Source organism: Pleurodeles waltl, chromosome 9 (assembly GCF_031143425.1).
Source record: "Pleurodeles waltl isolate 20211129_DDA chromosome 9, aPleWal1.hap1.20221129, whole genome shotgun sequence".
Lineage (NCBI taxonomy): Eukaryota > Metazoa > Chordata > Amphibia > Caudata > Salamandridae > Pleurodeles > Pleurodeles waltl.
This window is the reverse complement of record NC_090448.1, coordinates 970,706,763-970,725,893: the sequence shown is the minus strand read 5'-3', so window position 1 is coordinate 970,725,893 and position 19,131 is coordinate 970,706,763.

The window sequence follows — 19,131 nt, the reverse complement described above, 5'->3', positions numbered from 1 at the left end:
TCCAAGTGCCACTGTTTCATGTCAAGAAGGCCTATCTAAAGGAAAGACTGACTTTCCATAGGTATTGCTACTAAAAGGAAAGAAAGAAATTAACTCAGTACTAATCAATGCAAGCAAAACGTAATGGTTAGTAGCTATGTTACCTATTGACAAAGGTCAAGAATGGATGTAGCCAGGAGGGTCCTCAAGTGTATTACAGGGATAACTTCCATCAATCACCACCTTTGATTTTCCCAATACTGCCTCAATCTCCTCGCCACACTACTTCCTCTCGTACCCTGTACTAATACCACCCTGCCTTCCACTCTTGGTCCAGAGTCACTCATGCACCTGAGAAAGCCACATTCCTCCTGGCGGGGCAGCTCATATGAATGGTGGCCTCTTGTCATTTGAACCACGTCTTCTCTGGTTCCCGCAACGTTGACATCTCCTTGCTCCCGCTGGTTGCTTCTAGCCGTGGCTGTCGGTCCTCCTGGCATCTGGATATGGGATGTTCACTTCTTCTGGCACCTGGGTTTCGTTTCCCTCTCTGACGTCTGCATTCTCTTCTCCTCCACATTCGGCTAACCGCCACCTACATACTGGTAAGCTCCCCTTTAAAGGGCATGTGTCCTATTTCCCATTCATCTGGGGTCCAGTCAAGTGACCCTTCAGGATTGCCTTGCAGCAAGTCATGGAGTAAGGGGGTGGGGTTTTCGCTGGCTTCACTGGTTGCTGACCGCATTTAGTTACGAGGCTGGAAGGAAAAGACAACATTTTTAGAAATGTTCTCCACCCCATTCATTACACACCATGGTAAGTTGTCAAGTTCCTCTTCCAGTACAGATTCATGGGACCCTGCCTGTTGACAGTGATATACAAATAAATAATGAACAAAATAGAAACGGGAAACAGCCTTTACAACGTGGCCATTACCATGCATTACCTTTATCATGCATTCATTACAATGCATATTCCTTTACCATGAAAAAGTGTACCACACATATGCCTTTACCATGCATGCCTTTACAACCAAAATATAAGTATTTCACAGGTAAGTGAAAAAAAAATATATAAAGATATATATGTTTATATATATGTGTATTAGGGCAAGGGTGTGTTTAGGTTATAGGGGTTAGCAAGAGTATTGGGTGGAAGGGTTTTTTAGGGTTTAGGGTGGGTTATGGTGCTAGGATGGCAAGGTTTTTTTTAGGGTTTAGGGTTGGTTGTGATCTTAGGGTGAAAAGGATATTTTTAGGTTCTAGGGTGGGTAATGGCGTTAGGGTGGCAAGGGCATTTTTAGGTTGTAGGGTGAGTAAGGGTATTTGGGTGCAAAGGTAAGCTTGAACATGTGGAAGAACCGTGTGCCATGAACAGGTGGGAAATGAGTAAAGACACAGAGGAGCAATTGCACTGTGCTAGCAAAACTCAAGACCATGCAGGCTCTGTGTGTCATGAACATCACGAAAATTGGCAAAAGGGACCATTCCCAGCACATGCAGACTTATATTTACCTCTTCTAAATATGTGACTAGAAAATAGAGAGATGGGTAACCTGTAGATGCTCAATTGGTGCTGGGACAATTCAGGCTTCATGTATTCATGATATCCTACCCATTCTCAGAGTAAATCCCATTTGAGATGAGAAGAAATGGGGCATCAGCTCCCATTCAATCCTTAGCCGCTCTTTGGAGAAATCAGTTTCAATTAATGTTGGGAGGCTTCAGTCTCCAAATCCATTTGGGTCTTGCTGCCCTTGGTATAACACATGGAACATGGCTCCATTTCTCACACACCCTTCCTCAACCTCAAAGGAGGGGGAGTAGGTGGTCTCATAAGTCACTCATCTTCCAAACATGTTCCCAAAATGCTTCAAATACCAACGTATTATTGCCCCCTTCAAAGCAACTATATGACAAAATACCACCTCGGACACAACTAGTAATTTATTTGATTATCTTGACACTCTTCTTGATTTCCTAGCACCTCTCCAAGCATTCTTTTTGATTAATTCAATTTGATGCTCAATAATCAACTACAACAAACCAAAATTTCACAATTTTTCTCAGAATTTAATCTAATCAACACACACTTCACACCAATTCATTACCCAGGAACATATTTTGAAATTATAGTATCATCCAACATTCTATCCCACAAAAAACTTACAGTAAACCTCTCTGCATTTGATCATGATATTGTGCACCTTCTGGTCAACATTCTCACAGAGCTTCTTCCTTTCACCATTGTTGCTGTCCAAGAGGAGACACTCTCCAGATCTCCACTAGCATTCCTAAACTAAATAGACCATAACCTCGCCCCACTCCTAAGGAATACATCATTTTGATCTATTGACATTATCCTCTTTACAGAGTTACTTCTACTGCCTCATGACCACCACTCTTGGTATCACCTAGAATTCAAAATCTGGGGCCAGATGTAGGAACCCAAAAAATAGTGAGTCGGAAATAGCAACTCCATGCGAATCACTATTTCCGACTCGCAAAACGAGATGCCAGAAAAAATCGCTATATCAAATAGCGATTCGGTGCGGACTCGCACCGCAATTTGCGACCTCGCATTTTGCGAGGTCGCTATTTGCGACCTTGCAATTTGCGAGGTCGCAAATTGCACAAGGGTGTGGTCAGGTGTCGCAAATTGCGACTGACTCGCAAATTGCACGCAGGTGCAAATTAAACTTTTGAAAAACCCACTTCCTGGTTCTGAGTGATGACATCAGAACCAGGAAGTATCCCCATGGAACAGGGAGGAGCCCACCCAGCCCAAACTGCAGAGTCACACCCAGGTGAGAGGAGCTGCAGCAACAATGGCTACACAGGAGAAGGAGACACCCAGTGCAGGCAGAAAACGAAAACTTAAGTTTTCAGAGAAGGAGTTGGAGGTGCTCACAGAGGAGTGCTGCCTGCACCATGATGAGTTATTTGGAAAGGCAGCAATGAGTGTCCCTGACAACCACAAAAAGAAAATCTGTCAGGACATCCTCAACAAAATAAATGCCATTGGAGTTAGCCACCGCACCCTGGATGAGGTCTGCAAAAGGTGGCATGACCTTCGCTCCAGGACCAAGGATAGGGTGGCGGAGCGCATGAGGGAGATGCATGCCACTGGAGGAGGGCCATCTACTGTACCACCCCCTACAGCCATCAAAACCATGGTGGAGACCACTCTGGAGCCGGAGGCTGTACTTGGCATCGGAGACCTAGACAGTTCAGCACCAGGAACATCCAAAAGTAAGTACCAAAATTAACGTATTTACACCAGCCTATGCACCATGCACACAATCACAGTACACATCAGCATGCACCTCCAGATTAGCTCCATTCCCAGTTTTGCACCCTATAGAACAGTGCATTATGGGCAATGTAGTACAGTAGTCCAAATATAGGGAAATGTTTATTCTGAGGCATCAAACACATGTGAGACACTGACAGTGTATCCCCTATGTCCCACAGGTCTCCCACAAGGACTCCCCAACACAGGATCAAGGCACTGACACACAGGAGGAGGCTGCCACAGACACCGCAGGGGAGTGCAGGACAACACCACCCGTCCAATCAGCACAAGAGGACATGGATGATCCTGCTCTGGGTTTAAAGGCAGCCATTGTGACACCGGGGCCAATGCCTAGGGAGAATCAACCACAGAGATCAGCTGGCTCGGTGCGTAGACGACGATGCCCAATGCAGATTGTGCGTAGGGAGGATGTTACCGATGAGGAATTGTTGGGACTGGAGGCATCCTTACTGCAGAGTCAACGGCTGCAAAATAGACAAATGCGGTTAATGAACCGTAACCTTACAAGACTGCATAACACACTCACGCATGGGTTTGCAAATGTGGACAACCAGTTCACTACAATGAACGCTCACATGGCTAACCTGACCACCTCCATAGACAACTTGGTCAGGGAAATGGTGGCCGACATGGCACAAACATGGCACAGGGAGCGCAACACTGCTGCCCGTTTAGACAGGCTAATTGTGTCTATAGGGCGCCTGGCTACCACTACAACCTGCCTGTCAAGGCGCACAGTCAGCCTGCAAGTGGAACTAGGCGATTTTGCAGGAGATGTGGCTAGAGGACTTGGCTGCATCAGCCATGCGGTGGACCTGCTGGAGACCAGACAGGCAGCAAACGGCATTGGGGATACCCCACAGGACAGTGAGGAGGTCTCAAGTGTCAGTAGTGTGTCTGCCACTGATGCACGTGTGTTGCGGGGTAGCAGTGCCCGCCAGGGATCAGGGGACCAACCTGGAGTGAGCCGTGGTGGCTGCAGTCGCAGGAAGCTGTGAGCTACTAATATGTGGTGTGACAGAGGCACATGCACTTAATGTGCCAGACTACACTTTTCTTATTCATTATGTAGTATAGTTGACTATTGTTTCCACATTACAGTCCTGCAAGAAAAGGGTTAATTTGTTGAACTACACAACTGGGCAATGTGTGTCTTACATTAGTGAGTGTTGTCACGGTTGCTACGTACCTGCCAAAGTAGTGGGTTGCTATGTGGTTCCGTCTCTGTCTGCCCTCCATAGCGATGCTTCCATCCCCAGGCTGTCGGTGTGGTAGCTCTTGCTCCTCATCCTCTGAATCTGTGTCGTCTGGGGTGAGATATAGCCCACATCTGGTGGCAATGTTGTGTTGGATGGCACAAGTGGCAACTATCTTGCATGCTGTTTCTGGGGCATACTGAGGTGCTCCTCCACTTTTGTGCAGGCATCTGAATCGTGACTTCAACAAGCCAAACATCCTCTCAATTACAGCTCTGGTCCGCCGATGTACAATGTTGTATCGCCTCTCGGATTGCCAGGTGTTAGGTATGGGGTGAGTATCCATGGTCTCAGGGCATATGCACTGTCACCTGTTTGACAAAAGAGGCAAATTTAGCAGGTATGCAGTAACATGTATGTAAGGCTTCAGAGTGTACTCGCCAGTACCTAATAAAAATCCTTCTCCAAACTACCCACGTTTTAGGCGTTGGTGTATCCCACTGTGGCTGAATATGTATGCATCATGTGTACTCCCTGGATGTATAGCCACAATGTCAGTAATGACATTATGGGCGTCACATACCACCTGGATGTTTAGTGAGTGGGTACATTTCCTATTGCGGAACACATATTCCAGATTTGCTGGTGGGCAAATTGGTATATGTGTCCCGTCCACACACCCTATTACATGGGGGAAGTTGGCAACTCTGGGGAAGTCCAACTATGTGCTGTTAATTTCTGCCTTATTCCTGGGAAGGTATATATATATATCTGGACATGTGTGCGAGTATGGCATCTAGGAAACGTCTGAAGAATCTTGAGAGGGCACTTTTGGATACCCCACCTGCCACTGTAATCACCCCCTGATAGCTACCTGAGGCTAAGAGGTGCAGTGAGCATAGCACTTGCACATGTGTGGGGATGGCGCTGCCGCGCATTGTCTGGCGTTCTAGCTGAGGTTTCAGCAGTTCAATGATCTCTACGATGCCAGCGCTGCTCAGTCTGTATTTATCATAAATCTCGTCCTCAGTTTGTTGGAATAGTGTCTGCCTGGTTTGGTGTATCCTCTCCTGTCTCTGCCTCCTCCTCCTCTGGTGGGCAGCCTGGACTCTCCTCCTCCATGCAATCACGTAAATGGCATCCATTTTGAGTAACCCAGATGCCTTCTGGGTCTCCTTTTATACTTTGGTTCTGGTTACCACCTGTTCTGAATCCTTTGTAATCCGGGTGTGCAAAACAGGCTTTTTGCGACTAGTCACAATTTGCGACTGGCTTTTGCATACGGTTTGCGACTCGCAATTTGCGACTTCCTAATTGCGAGCTGCAAAATCAGGTCGCAATTTTTGCGAGTCGGTAATGGGTTGCATCGCTATTTGGTACTGCGAAATGGGATTTGTTCATCCCATTTTGCATTTTGCGAGGTCGCAAATAGCGCTGCAACCCATTTGCGACTCGCAAATGTTTGCTACATCTGGCCCCCGAAAACTAACACAAGAACACGTCTGTGTAAGAGACATAAGAGCAAGACCAACACAAACTTCAAGCATACAAACAAGCTGTCTCTGAGATTACTATCTGATACCCTTGACAATGCCAGGTTTTTGTACTTTCAAAACCTGAACACTTCTCTTCACCCATGGCTTGCACATACTTTCAATAACCTACTCTCTCTCCATTAAGTTCACTCGTCAAGCTCACCTTTAACTGCCAATAACTTTACAACATTCCTATAAAAAATAACCATTGTAAGAAACACTCTTGCTACACTACCATGACTTAGACCCTAAGCATCACAATCCCACTCAGCTTTACTCTCACATTTTGTCACAGCATCTTCCAATGAACTCATTCCAATAACAAAAGCTAGAATAAAAGTAAAAGCTGCCAATTCATTTTGTGCACATATGTTTCATTCAGCTATCAGACTGCTAACATTTGCCATCACATCCAGGCTTCATCCTTACCTGACCACTCAGTTCAGCTATTCTCTCACATTTTGTATCTGACAAGCATGTTTCCAATCTGTTGCAGCTCTACTGATTCTTAAGAAAACTCACTTACACTTCATCTCCTTTTGGGTATTGCCCAGCCTCTCAATGTTCTCCTTTTTGCAAAATAGTAGAAAGGTTAGGTTTCAAATGTCTTACACCCTAGTGTTCCAGTAGGACCTACTTAAACTAATCCTACTGGGTTTCTCTGCCCTTCGCGGAACAGAAACTGCACCTTCATACCTATACACCTCTGTCACCATTTCTTATCAAACTGACCTTTCTTCCATTCTCATACTTCTAGACCCATCTGCTGCCTTCCACGCTCTAGATCGTACAACCCCATAATCCTCTGTCAGTGCACTTAGCATCACCTCAGATCATTCTGACGTTTCTTTCTGAGTTCCTTGATATCAGTACCGACCTCACTTCTAGTGGGTGTCCCATTATGCTCTGTGCTTTGTCCACTTCTGTCTCAAATTTCACCTTGCCTATCAGGGGCCTTATATTCTCATGTGGTCTCATAGCCTTCTCATACCAATGACACCCAAACCTTTTTCCCATATTCTCCTTTTTGCCCACACTCCAAGCATACCTAAAGCTCACCTACACTGAATGGATTTATCAGGCTCATGTTAATCTTCTCTATAAGTGAAGGCCCATAAGTGAAGCCCCATCATTTTCCTCCTCATTTGCACCTATCTTTGTAACTGATTCAATATATTTCCCCACTGTGCCCTCAAGTTTGCCTCCTCCACCACAAACCCGGAGGTTCCTTTGAGGGCATTCATGTAACTGGAATCCTTTGTTGCAGCATGATATCACACACTAAACTCATGGTAGATCCACCCACACTTCTCAGTAAACACACCAAAACACCTGTCACCTCACTAGTATAGGCACCTGGGTTGCAAATAAAAAAATTAAACGGACTCCTTCTTGCTCGAGTCATGAGAACTCTATAGCACTAATACATGCACAAGCTTCTGCAACTAACAATTAAGGGCTTTTTGCAAAGCTCAGCTCTGGGTGGCATGCGAAGGCAATGGAGTAAGATATGATGTTCTCATTCTCACATTTGCAAACGGCTCTCAAGATTGCAGCTGCAGGATGAAAAGTACATTGTTTAACAAAATGTTATTAATGTACCAAGAAGAAAAAGTAATGCAAAAATTACCTGTCTGTTTGTTATGCCTTAGAACTGAACGGCTGGAGTAAGTTTCAATTGCTGGACAAGGCTATCTGTGCTTAGAGTATTTTGTTAGACATCTTGCTGGTGCTCCAGGAGCTCTCATGTCATTCAGCTGAATAAACGTCACTCTCAAGATCCATCCTGCTTAAGAATTTCAAGTTCAGGTGTTGACACTAGTACTTAGTCCATTAGTTGACTTTGCCCAATATTTCTTCGCGCCTCTTAACAAGATCCTGAACATCGCCACTCAAAGTTTGTATAATCTTCATAGTCATAGTCCTGTCTCATCATATCATCACCAAGTTGGCTGACTTGCCACCAAAAATTGGGCCATATACTGTATATCAATGGTTCCCAACCTTTTGACTTCTATGGACCCCCACTTTATCCTTACTGGGACATGGGGACCCCCACTGAATCCTTATTGGAATCTGGGGACCCCCCAATGAGTCATTACTGGAAGCTGGGGACCTAATCTGCGAATACTACATAATTTTCTAAGCAGTCGCGGACCCACTGAGGAGGCTTTGCAGACTTCAAGGGGTCCCTGGACCACAAGTTGGGAACCAGTGCTGTATATGAACAGTTGTACACAAAAAGCAGTGAATTAAATGACCTTAAATACCTACCCTGATACACACAATCCCAGAATTTAAAATCAACTGACCATAATCTCTGAGTCTCACCCAAGTGGCTGTGTACCACCTCCCAGATCCAGATATCTTACCTTGTATGCTATCCGCAATGAAACTGTATAAAGCCTCGCATTTGGCAACCCCCTCTCTCCAGGTGTTCAAAATAGCATTAAAATGTCACCTCCTGCAATTGTAATGACAGGAGTGATTACTGACCCAATACTCATATCTCTGTAAATATGTGTATTTCATGCCTGTCTCCCCCATTAGTTACGCAACTGTTTTTGAATGTGAGTCTGTCTTTGTCAATAATTCAGGTGATTCAACAATCCGTAGCATAACTGTTTCTTTTCATCGTTGTTTTAATGACCGTATCCGTATTGTTCTGAATACCGCAATTGTTGTTTTGTAACAGGTTGCTGAGTGAAATGTTGTAGCTCATCATGTTTTCCAAACAGAAGGTATGCTGTCTTGGGCTCTCCTTTTACAAACATTTGTTTCACGTTTCTGGTCTAATTAGATGACATCAAGTAGCCAAGGACTGCAACTTCAAGAATGTCCTTCCTTGTCAAACGAAAACTCAAGACTAGAAATTCAGGGTTTAGAGTACATTACATAGACTCAGACGTGCATTCGTTCGCGGTACCAAGTATTGTTTTCATTAGTAAATATTTTCAATAGTAAACTTACATTTAATATTTAAGATAATATATTTTGGATTGTTTTAAGGATTCTAAGGTAATAGATGTGTGCTTTTTGCAACAATGTAGGCAAACCTTATGCATTCTTTCAGACTGGTGATCTATTAAATGTTTTCATTTCCATGTTTTTTACATTCACACGAGAGAACATGTAGCAAATAATATTTTCTTGTACTGGGTAATGAGGATTGGAAGGCAGCTTTGAAATGTATGCTTTGTTACCATGGTCAAGTTAACACATTTTTATGCTGTCATGACAGTACTTAGGGCCAGATGTACGTAAATGTAATTTAAAATTTCCTATTTAGCGGTTCCTTAGAAATTGTCATTTAGGAAAAACAAAAATGATATGTATGAAATATCTTATTTCCTAATAGCGATTCCTACAGAGTAGGAATCACATTTAGGAAATCGCAAATAGAAAATCACATGCCATCATTCCAATGGGGTGGCTTAGCATTTCCAAAATAGTGATTTCCTATTATGAAATCACTATTTTGGAAATGTTAAACCATGGATGGCTATGGGCATAAGGATCCCCCATGATGCACCCCAAAAATAGTGGTGCAAATGTAGAGCACTCTATTGCACTTAAAAAAAAAGCATCTTTGGGTGCTTTTTTTAAATTGCACTTGGTTACCATTAACTTGGAGTCAATGGTAATTGCATTTCCTAAATGCCCAATTTGCATCTAGGAAATGCTTTGTACATGTGCATAGAAGACGCAAATAGGTAATCCCTATTTCCGATTTCCTATTTAGGGGATCACAAATTGTGATTTCTACTGGGTAGAAATTGCAATTTTTTTTATTTATACTTACGCATAAGGAGAGCGGCCCTTTGGGCAATGGTCACTCCGCAGGGGGGTGGGGGGAGGTTGAAGGCAAAATATTTTTAGGCCTTTTCTGTCCTCCCTGGGGGCAGATCGGTCTATTATAATTAGTCCAATCTGCCCCCACAGGGGGCAGAAACCCCTAGACACCAGGGATATCTATTTTTTGTTTACTTTCTGTTTTTATGTATGGGGAGAAACCCCTTAGACAAGGGTCGCTCCCCTGGGGGGGCACATTTATTTTAGGCCATATCTGCTCCCCTTGGGGGCAGATCGGCCTATTTCTATTAGATGCCAGGGAATTTAAAAAAAAACAAAAAATAGTGTGATGGTGGCTACCAACCAGTATGGGCATGGTTATGTCCCCACCCCAACTGAAGGGGGTAACAGTCTTTCAGCTCTCCCCGCACACTAAAACATTTATCCCACGGCAAGCAAGAGGACGTTTGATTATTTTGGGTTTTGGTTTTACATTTGGGCTATGAGAGCTTGTCTAACTCTCAAAATCGTCCCACTTGGAATGGGGAGGGTTGCACTTTTTGGACTTTGAAATGCTGCCATGTAGAAAAATCCACAAGACCTAGACACATCTGAAAACTAAACATGCAGGTGAGTCCAGGGTGGTGTGCTTCACATGCAACCCGTACCATTTTCTTACCCACAATGCCCTGCAAACCTCCAACATTGCTGGAAATCGCACATTTTCCTCACATTTTTGTGATGGAACCTTCCAGAATCTGCAGGAATCCACAAAATTCCTACCACCCAGCATAGTCTCATCTATACTGATAAACATTCTGCCGCACTTGTCAGCCTAAAAATGTTTTTTTTCAAACTGCCCTTTGTGACCTGCTTTGGTTCCACCTCAATTTTGACATGTTTTTGGCTCTTCCCTGTCACAGGCACTTGGCCCACCTACAAAAGTGAGGTATCATTTTTATCGGGAGACTGAGGGGAACGTTGGGTGGTAGAAAATGTGTCCCGGTGCGCTGATTCCACACAAAAATGTGGGAAAAATTTGATTGTTTAGCTGAATTTGAGGTTTGCTGAGGATTCTGGGTAAGAAAACATTGGGGGATCCATGCAAGTCACACCTCCCTGGATTTCCTTGGGTGTCTAGTTTTCAGAAATGTTTGGGTTTGGTAGGTTTCCCTATATGGCTGCTGAGACCAAGACCAAAAACGCAGGCCCCCGCCCCGCAAAAACAGGTAATTTGGTATTTGATAATTTTCATGTGTCCACATAGTGTTTTGGGGCATTTCCTTTCTCGGGCACTAGGCCTACCCACAAATGTGAGGTACAGTTTTTATCAGGAGACTTGGCAAAAAGCTGGGTGGAAGGAAATTTGTGGCTCCTCTCAGATTCCAGAACTTTCTGTCACTGAAATGTGAGGAAAAAGTGTTTTTTTGGCCAACTTTTGAGGTTTGCAAAGGAATCTGGGTAACAGAACCTGGTGAGAGCCCCACAAGTCACCCCATCTTGGATTCCCCTAGGTGTCTAGTTTTCAAAAATGTACAGGTATGGTAGGTTTCCCTAGGTGCCGGCTGAGCTAGAGGCCAAAATCCACAGCTTGGCACTTTGAAAAAACAGCTTAGTTTTCTTTGGGAAAATGTAATGTGTCCACGTTGTGTTTTGGGACATTTCCTGTCACGGGCGCTAGGCCTACCCACACAAGTGAGGTACCATTTTTATCGGGAGACCTAAGGGAATGTTGGATGGAAGGAAATTTGTGGCTCCTCTCAGATTCCAGAACTTTCTGTCACCGAAATTTGAGGAAAAAGTGTTTTTTTGGGCCAAATTTCGAGGTTTGCTGAGGATTCTGGGTAAGAAAACATTGGGGGATCCATGCAAGTCACACCTCCCTGGATTTCCTTGGGTGTCTAGTTTTCAGAAATGTTTGGGTTTGGTAGGTTTCCCTATATGGCTGCTGAGACCAAGACCAAAAACGCAGGCCCCCGCCCCGCAAAAACAGGTAATTTGGTATTTGATCATTTTCATGTGTCCACATAGTGTTTTGGGGCATTTCCTTTCTCGGGCACTAGGCCTACCCACAAATGTGAGGTACAGTTTTTATCAGGAGACTTGGCAAAAAGCTGGGTGGAAGGAAATTGGTGGCTCCTCTCAGATTCCAGAACTTTCTGTCACTGAAATGTGAGGAAAAAGTGTTTTTTTGGCCAACTTTTGAGGTTTGCAAAGGAATCTGGGTAACAGAACCTGGTGAGAGCCCCACAAGTCACCCCATCTTGGATTCCCCTAGGTGTCTAGTTTTCAAAAATGTACAGGTATGGTAGGTTTCCCTAGGTGCCGGCTGAGCTAGAGGCCAAAATCCACAGCTTGGCACTTTGAAAAAACAGCTTTGCTTTCTTTGGGAAAATGTAATGTGTCCACGTTGTGTTTTGGGACATTTCTTGTCACGGGCGCTAGGCCTACCCACACAAGTGAGGTACAATTTTTATCGGGAGACCTAAGGGAATGTTGGATGGACGGAAATGTGTGGCTCCTCTCAGATTCCAGAACTTTCTGTCACCAAAATGTGAGGAAAAAGTGTTTTTTAGCCAAGTTTGGAGGTTTGCAAAGGATTCTGGGTAACAGAACCTGGTAAGAGCCCCACAAGGTACCCCATCCTGGATTCCCCTAGGTGTATAGTTTTCGAAAATGCATAGATTTGGTAGGTTTCCCTAGATGCCTGCTGAGCTAGAAGCCAAAATCCACAACTTGGCACTTTGAAACAAATAGCTCTATTTTCTTTGGGAAAATGTGATGTGTCCACATTGTGTTTTGGGGCATTTCCTGTCACGGGCGCTAGGCCTACTCACACAAGTGAGGTACCATTTTTATTGGGCGACTTGGGGTAATGCTGGGTGGAAGGGAATTTGTGGCTCCTCTCAGATTCCAGAACTTTCTGTCACCAAAATTTGAGGAAAAAGTGTTTTTTTGGACCAAATTTCGAGGTTTGCAAAGGATTCTGGGTAACAGAACCTGGTGAGAGCCCCACAAGTCACCCCATCTTGGATTCCCCTAGGTGTCTAGTTTTCAAAAATGTACAGGTATGGTAGGTTTCCCTAGGTGCCGGCTGAGCTAGAGGCCAAAATCCACAGCTTGGCACTTTGAAAAAACAGCTTTGTTTTCTTTGGGAAAATGTAATGTGTCCACGTTGTGTTTTGGGACATTTCCTGTCACGGGCGCTAGGCCTACCCACACAAGTGAGGTACCATTTTTATCGGGAGACCTAAGGGAATGTTAGATGGAAGGAAATTTGTGGCTCCTCTCAGATTCCAGAACTTTCTGTCACCGAAATTTGAGGAAAAAGTGGTTTTTTTGGCCAAATTTCGAGGTTTGCAAAGGATTCTGGGTAACAGTACCTGGTGAGAGCCACACAAGTCACCCCATCTTGGATTCCGCAAGGTGTCTAGTTTGCAAAAACGCGCAGGTTTGGTAGGTTTCTCTAGGTGCCGGCTGAGCTAGAGGCCAAAATCCACAGCTAGGCACTTTGCAAAAAACAGGTCTGTTTTCTTTGGGAAAATGTGATGTATTCATGTTATGTTTTGGGGCATTTCGTGTCACAGGTGCTAGGCCTACCCACACAAGTGAGGTACCTCTCCTCTCAGATTCCAGAACTTTCTGTCACCAAAATGTGAGGAAAACGTGTTTTTTAGCCAATAGTTGAGGTTTGCAAAGGATTCTGGGTAACAGAACCTGGTGAGAGCCCCACAAGTCACCCCATCCTAGATTCCCGTAGGTGTCTAGTTTTAAAAAATGAACAGGTTTGGTAGGTTTCCCTAGGTGCCGGTTGAGATAGAGGCCAAAATCTACAGCTAGGCACTTTGCAAAAAACACGTCAGATGTCAATGTAAAAATGCGATGTGTCCATGTGTTTCCTGTCGCGAGGATTAGGCCTACCCACGCAAGTGAGGTACTATTTTTATCGGGAGACTTGAGGGAACACAGAATAGCAAAACAAGTGGTACTGCCCCTTGTCTTTCTCTACATATTTTCCTTCCAAATGTAAGACAGTGAGTAAAAAAGACGTTTATTTGAGAAATGCCCTGTAATTCACATGCTAGTATGGGCACCACTGAATTCAGAGATGTGCAAATAACCACTGCTTCTCAACACCTTATCTTTTGCCCATTCCAGAAATACAAAGGTTTTCTTGATACCTATTTTTCACTCTTTATATTTCAGCAAATGAATTGCTGTATACCCGGTATAGAATGAAAACCTATTGCAAGGTGCAGCTCATTTATTGGCTGTGGGTACCTAGGGTTCTTGATGAACCGACAAGCCCTATATATCTCCGCAACCAGATGAGTCTAGCAGATGTAATGGTATATCGCTTTAAAAAATCTGACATCGCAGGAAAAAGTTACAAAGTAAAACGGGGAGAAAAATGGCTGGTTTTTTTTCACCTCAATTCAATATTTCTTTCATTTCAGATGTTATTTTCTGCAGGAAAACCTTGTATGATCTACACAAATGACCCCTTGCTGAATTCAGAATTTTGTCTACTTTTTCAGAAATGTTTAGCTTTCTGTGATCCAGCATTGGTTTCACACCCATATCTGTCTCTAACTGGAAGGAGGCTGAAAGCACAAAAAAAGCAAAAATGGGGTATGTCCTAGTAAAATGCCAAAATTGTGTTGAAAAATTGGGTTTTCCTATTCAAGTCTGCCTGTTGCTGAAAGCTGGGAAGATGTGGTTTTAGCACCGTAAACCCTTTGTTGATGCCTTTTTCAGGGGAAAAAACACAAGCCTTCTTCTGCAGCTCTTTTTCCCATTTTTTTTTAAAACAAAAGACATTTTTGCTGTATTTTGGCTAATTTTTTGGCCTCCTTCAGGGGAACCCACAAACTCTGGGTACCTCTAGAATCCCTAGGATGTTGGAAATGAAGACGCAAAATTGGCGTGGGTAGCTTATGTGGACAAAAAGTTATGCGGGCCTAAGCGAAAACTGACCCAAGTAGCCAAAAAAAGGCCTGGCACCTGAGGGGGAAAAGGCATGGCAGCAAAGGGGTTAAAGACTCAAGAAAACATCCAACGTTATCTTCCTGACAAATAATCCATCGCTTCGTAATCTATGTAACAACAAATGATTGACGCAGAGATGGTGCCTGGCTGCTGTACAGTGGGCTTTGGAGGCCTGTGGTTGCAGTACTAAAGCTGGAAGAAGCAGTGGCCTCCTCTGGCAAAGGAGAGGTGAAGTGCTGCCAAACCAGGCCACGTCTGCCAGAAATGCAGTACTTGATGCGAACAGAGATGCAGGTGAATCTTGCACCCGGGGGAAACCCGGGGGAAACCAAGGCCTCTGCTGATGCAATGGCCGGTGAAGGCTGGATCCAGGCAAGTGGAGCCTGTGGATCACATGCAGAACAAGAGAGCAATTTAAGAGGTGGTGACCATGTCTGAATATGGGGAATGGCGGTGGACTAGACAGCACCCTTGAGGCCCCTATAGACACAGAGCCAGATACTGGAGACACTCCCTCCCATAATACTGTGGGAGGTGATCCAGCAGTCCAAACGGAAGGACACAATGGAGAGCTCTGCCCATCAACAAAGGAATGGATCTACTGTACAAACGTTATAACAGCTGTCTAATATGGTTGCTATGTAGTAAACAGGTTAAAGCCCCGTTCCATGATCCCCTTACAATGCTGGAATTAGATAACTGGCTGATTACTCAACTTTAATGACTGGTGATGTTGTGGTGACTTGAGGGGATCCCCCAAACATATGATGGCCGGTGCTAAGTTTCTGGGTAGGAAACACCCTGTCAATCGAGTCAATCCTACAACTCCATTCTTCACAGTGGATGGCTTGTCTAACATCTAACCATATGCACCCAGGAAATAGTCAAAAGAGTACCCATTGTTTTAAGGCGTGCCAAACCCAACAATAATGTTTTGAGAATGTTGGGGACATACTCATTAGCTGTGTCTTATGTATGCATACTTGGGGGCTGGCATGCAGACTGTATGAACACTGGATAGTTTTGAGCAGCCTGATGAATGAGTTGATGCAGAGTCTCGTGTGTGAGATAACTGGAAAATGAGGTGACTCACCCGCTGCCATTCCCAGACCTACATGAATGAAACTGAGATCAGGCTGAAATGGGGAAAAGCAATCAAAGCTCTTTTTTGACTTAAGAGCAACATGCATGGCTGAATGGGCAAAGATACAAGTGACCAGGATGATGCAGGTTGGAATGCAGAGATTATGGGTGACCACAATGTTAAATCATTGCTTATTGACATGAGGGAAAGCCTATCCACCATTGATGGTAAAATTGATTTACTAACCTTTCGAATCAAAGCAGGGAAGGAAAGACCTGCAGATTCGTGCATATGTAATGTGGAAGATCGGGGTTTGGCAACCGGGCCAAGATGGCGGACGCATAATCGTATTGCTCCGCTCTGGCTGCCAAGTTTAATCTGTGCAATCGTTTGACCTGGAGCCCATATGACCCTGCTGTGTCCAGTAGGAAGTGAGAGGGAGCCGGCCTGCAGACTGGGGCCTGGGGGCTGCCATGAGAGGAGTGACAGAAGGTAGGTGGCACACGGGCCTAATTCAGTCCGGGTTGCTAATTGGAGGTACACCGGCTCTGGGGGGCTGATGGGGCTCTCCTGAGTGGGAAAGCGGTGTTAGTGTGGTCCTGCTACCCAGCGGCACCCCTGGGGATAGCTGATGCATGAGTGGACTGTGATGGAAATGTTGGGCCTACACTGCCTGTGTTGTGGGACATTTTGTTGTGCAGACGAGAGACTAAGCCAATCTTGTGCTACCTGATGGAGGAAGGGTGGCGCTCGAGGCCTAGTCCAGGCTGGCATGGCTCCTGGGGATGCCCGGCTCCGCAGGGCTGATTGGGTGCTTCTGAGCCTGAAGGTGGTGTTGGTGCAGTCCTGTGACCTTGGTGGCACCCCAGGGAATACCGGCTGCTTGAGTGGACCGTTATGAAGATCTGGGGCCTGAACTGCCTGTGACGTGGGAGATTCGACAGTGCAGGTTGAGGGACTGACCCGACCCTGTGCTACCCTGCGGGCTCTTTGGGGCCTACTGCTGTGCTGGGGCTGCTGAGCACACGCTACCTCTCCTCAACAACGGATGATGCAACAAAGGTGGATGGGGCCCTGAGGGACCCGGCCTATATTCCATTCTCCATTTCTTCAGAAGACTGGATACACAAGGTGAGACTGATTGGCTGAGACTGAACACCGGGAAACTCTACAGCTTAGAACTGTGGGGGGAGGGGAAAGCAAACCTACAACAGTTGATGCTGCTACAGGAGGTGGATCACTGGGGGCTACCTCCTTCTCCCATGCTGCAAGGCCCTCTTCCCGTGACATTGACTTGAACTGATGTTGGCCCTAAGGTTTATCACTACTGTGCCAGGCCTTTGGGCTATGGAAGTGATCAAATTTGCAGCTACATGTGATAGAGGCATCCGAATGTTGTGGCAGGGCGAAGGTCTGAAAGATAAAACAAGTATTCTGGTGGAAAGCCAGAGGGGAACTGCTATTTTATACTTCCTGGCATGGCCACTAAGGGAGTTTACTGATTAGGCACTTAATAAGGTTGGAAGGCTGTCGCCCTTTTGAACACTGGAGTGAATGGACTAGCTCTGACTAAATGCTCCTGTAGTGTCTGACCACTCCTGGACAACAGCTAAAGACACTGTCCTGTGGGCCCTCGAACTGTGCTATTGGTGTAGGAATTGTGAGTCTCTACCATACCGCTGGCCTTGGAAAAATAAAAGGCTAAGCCGACCGGTACACAGATGGGGGTGACAGAGCCCACGCCCACAAGAGCAGCAGACTCAGGGGGCACAACACCATCACTGCAATCACAGCTGGAGAGAATACGAGCAGCAATAACTAATACAAAGTCTATTCTGCAGCAGGACATTGGCGCAGTGTCAGTGGGAGGGGGCCTGTTGAGAGCGGAGCAACATAAACTTGTGGGCAGGGTGAAGATGGGGCTCAAAGAAATACGCCCTGCACAGACGGACCTGGCTAGACAAGTGGCGCGGCTCACTGACTGAGTTCTCACATTGAAACATAGGGCGGAAGATGCAGAGGGCCACAATCGAGGCATAATGTCCGTATAGTGGGATTACTGAAAGCCTCTGAAGGTAGTGATATGGTATCCTACCTTGAACGCTGGTTGAAGAGTGAAGTGGCCCTGAATCACCTGACTCCTTTTTTGGCTTGGACAGCGCACAGAGACTACGTACCCAGCCACTGGCCCCTAGACGCCCCCCAGCCAGTGGTGGTACAATTCATATACTGCTGCTCCATATACTGCTGCAATGGTCCTTTGTCAATGGCCTGCACTCTGTTGTTGGTGTTGGCTACCATGCAATCTAAGAGGGCATCATGCACAGAAGGGGAAAAAGCACTGAGGGAAGAGACAGTACTTCCTGATATTTCCTGCAAAACTAAAAATCATGCTGGATGGCACAACCCATTTCTGCGAGGACCCACAGTCAGCATGGAACTGGCTGGAAGGCTATAAATCAGAGCCCTGAGAGGCTCCCAGTGGGAAGGCTATAAATCAGAACCCTGAGGGTCTTTGTGCGGAAAGCGAGAGAGATTAGACGTAGGCTGAGGAAGAGAGTACAGAAGGCCAGGGGTAGGAGTGGCCTGCTGAAATCAAACAAGATGGAGGCAGAGCAGGACAGGGCTGCAGCATTGCAGACAGCTTCTGAATTTGTGTTGCGCATAGGCACTGAGACTGACAAACAATCCCTGGAGATGGATTCAGAGGGATCTGTCCTAGTGTTGACAGAGCTGCCAGTGGTGACCCTGAAGTCTGCAGATGACATTATCTAATATTGGAATAGTTTGGTGCACCTTAAGAGTTCCCGAAATCAGCTGCCAACCTGTTAGACCCCAGTCCAGCCGGCTGGAGGGATCATGAACACATGGAGAGCTACGACAAAGGTCTCTGCCAAGAGACCCCTGGTGAGACTGCACCACGAGGGCCGGAGCGGGCCTGCATCCATTGACTTGTTTTCTGCCTGCACTCCCGCCAGAGGTGTCTTGTGGAACCGTAGTTATGACTCTTTGGGCTGCTTCTAGTAAGTTTTGGCATCCGGCCATTGCCGTGCAGCCCTGGGATACTGTTAGAGACTGCATTATGTTTTGTCTCTGGAAGATTCTTGCTGGGTGTGGCACTTGGGGAGGTTGTGGAACTGTGGAGAATTTGTGTGGAATGTACTCTTGTCGAAGACAACCTTATGGCTAACAGGCAATTGGGGCTAGTATGCATGACCTGGAATGTTAGGGTAATGGGATC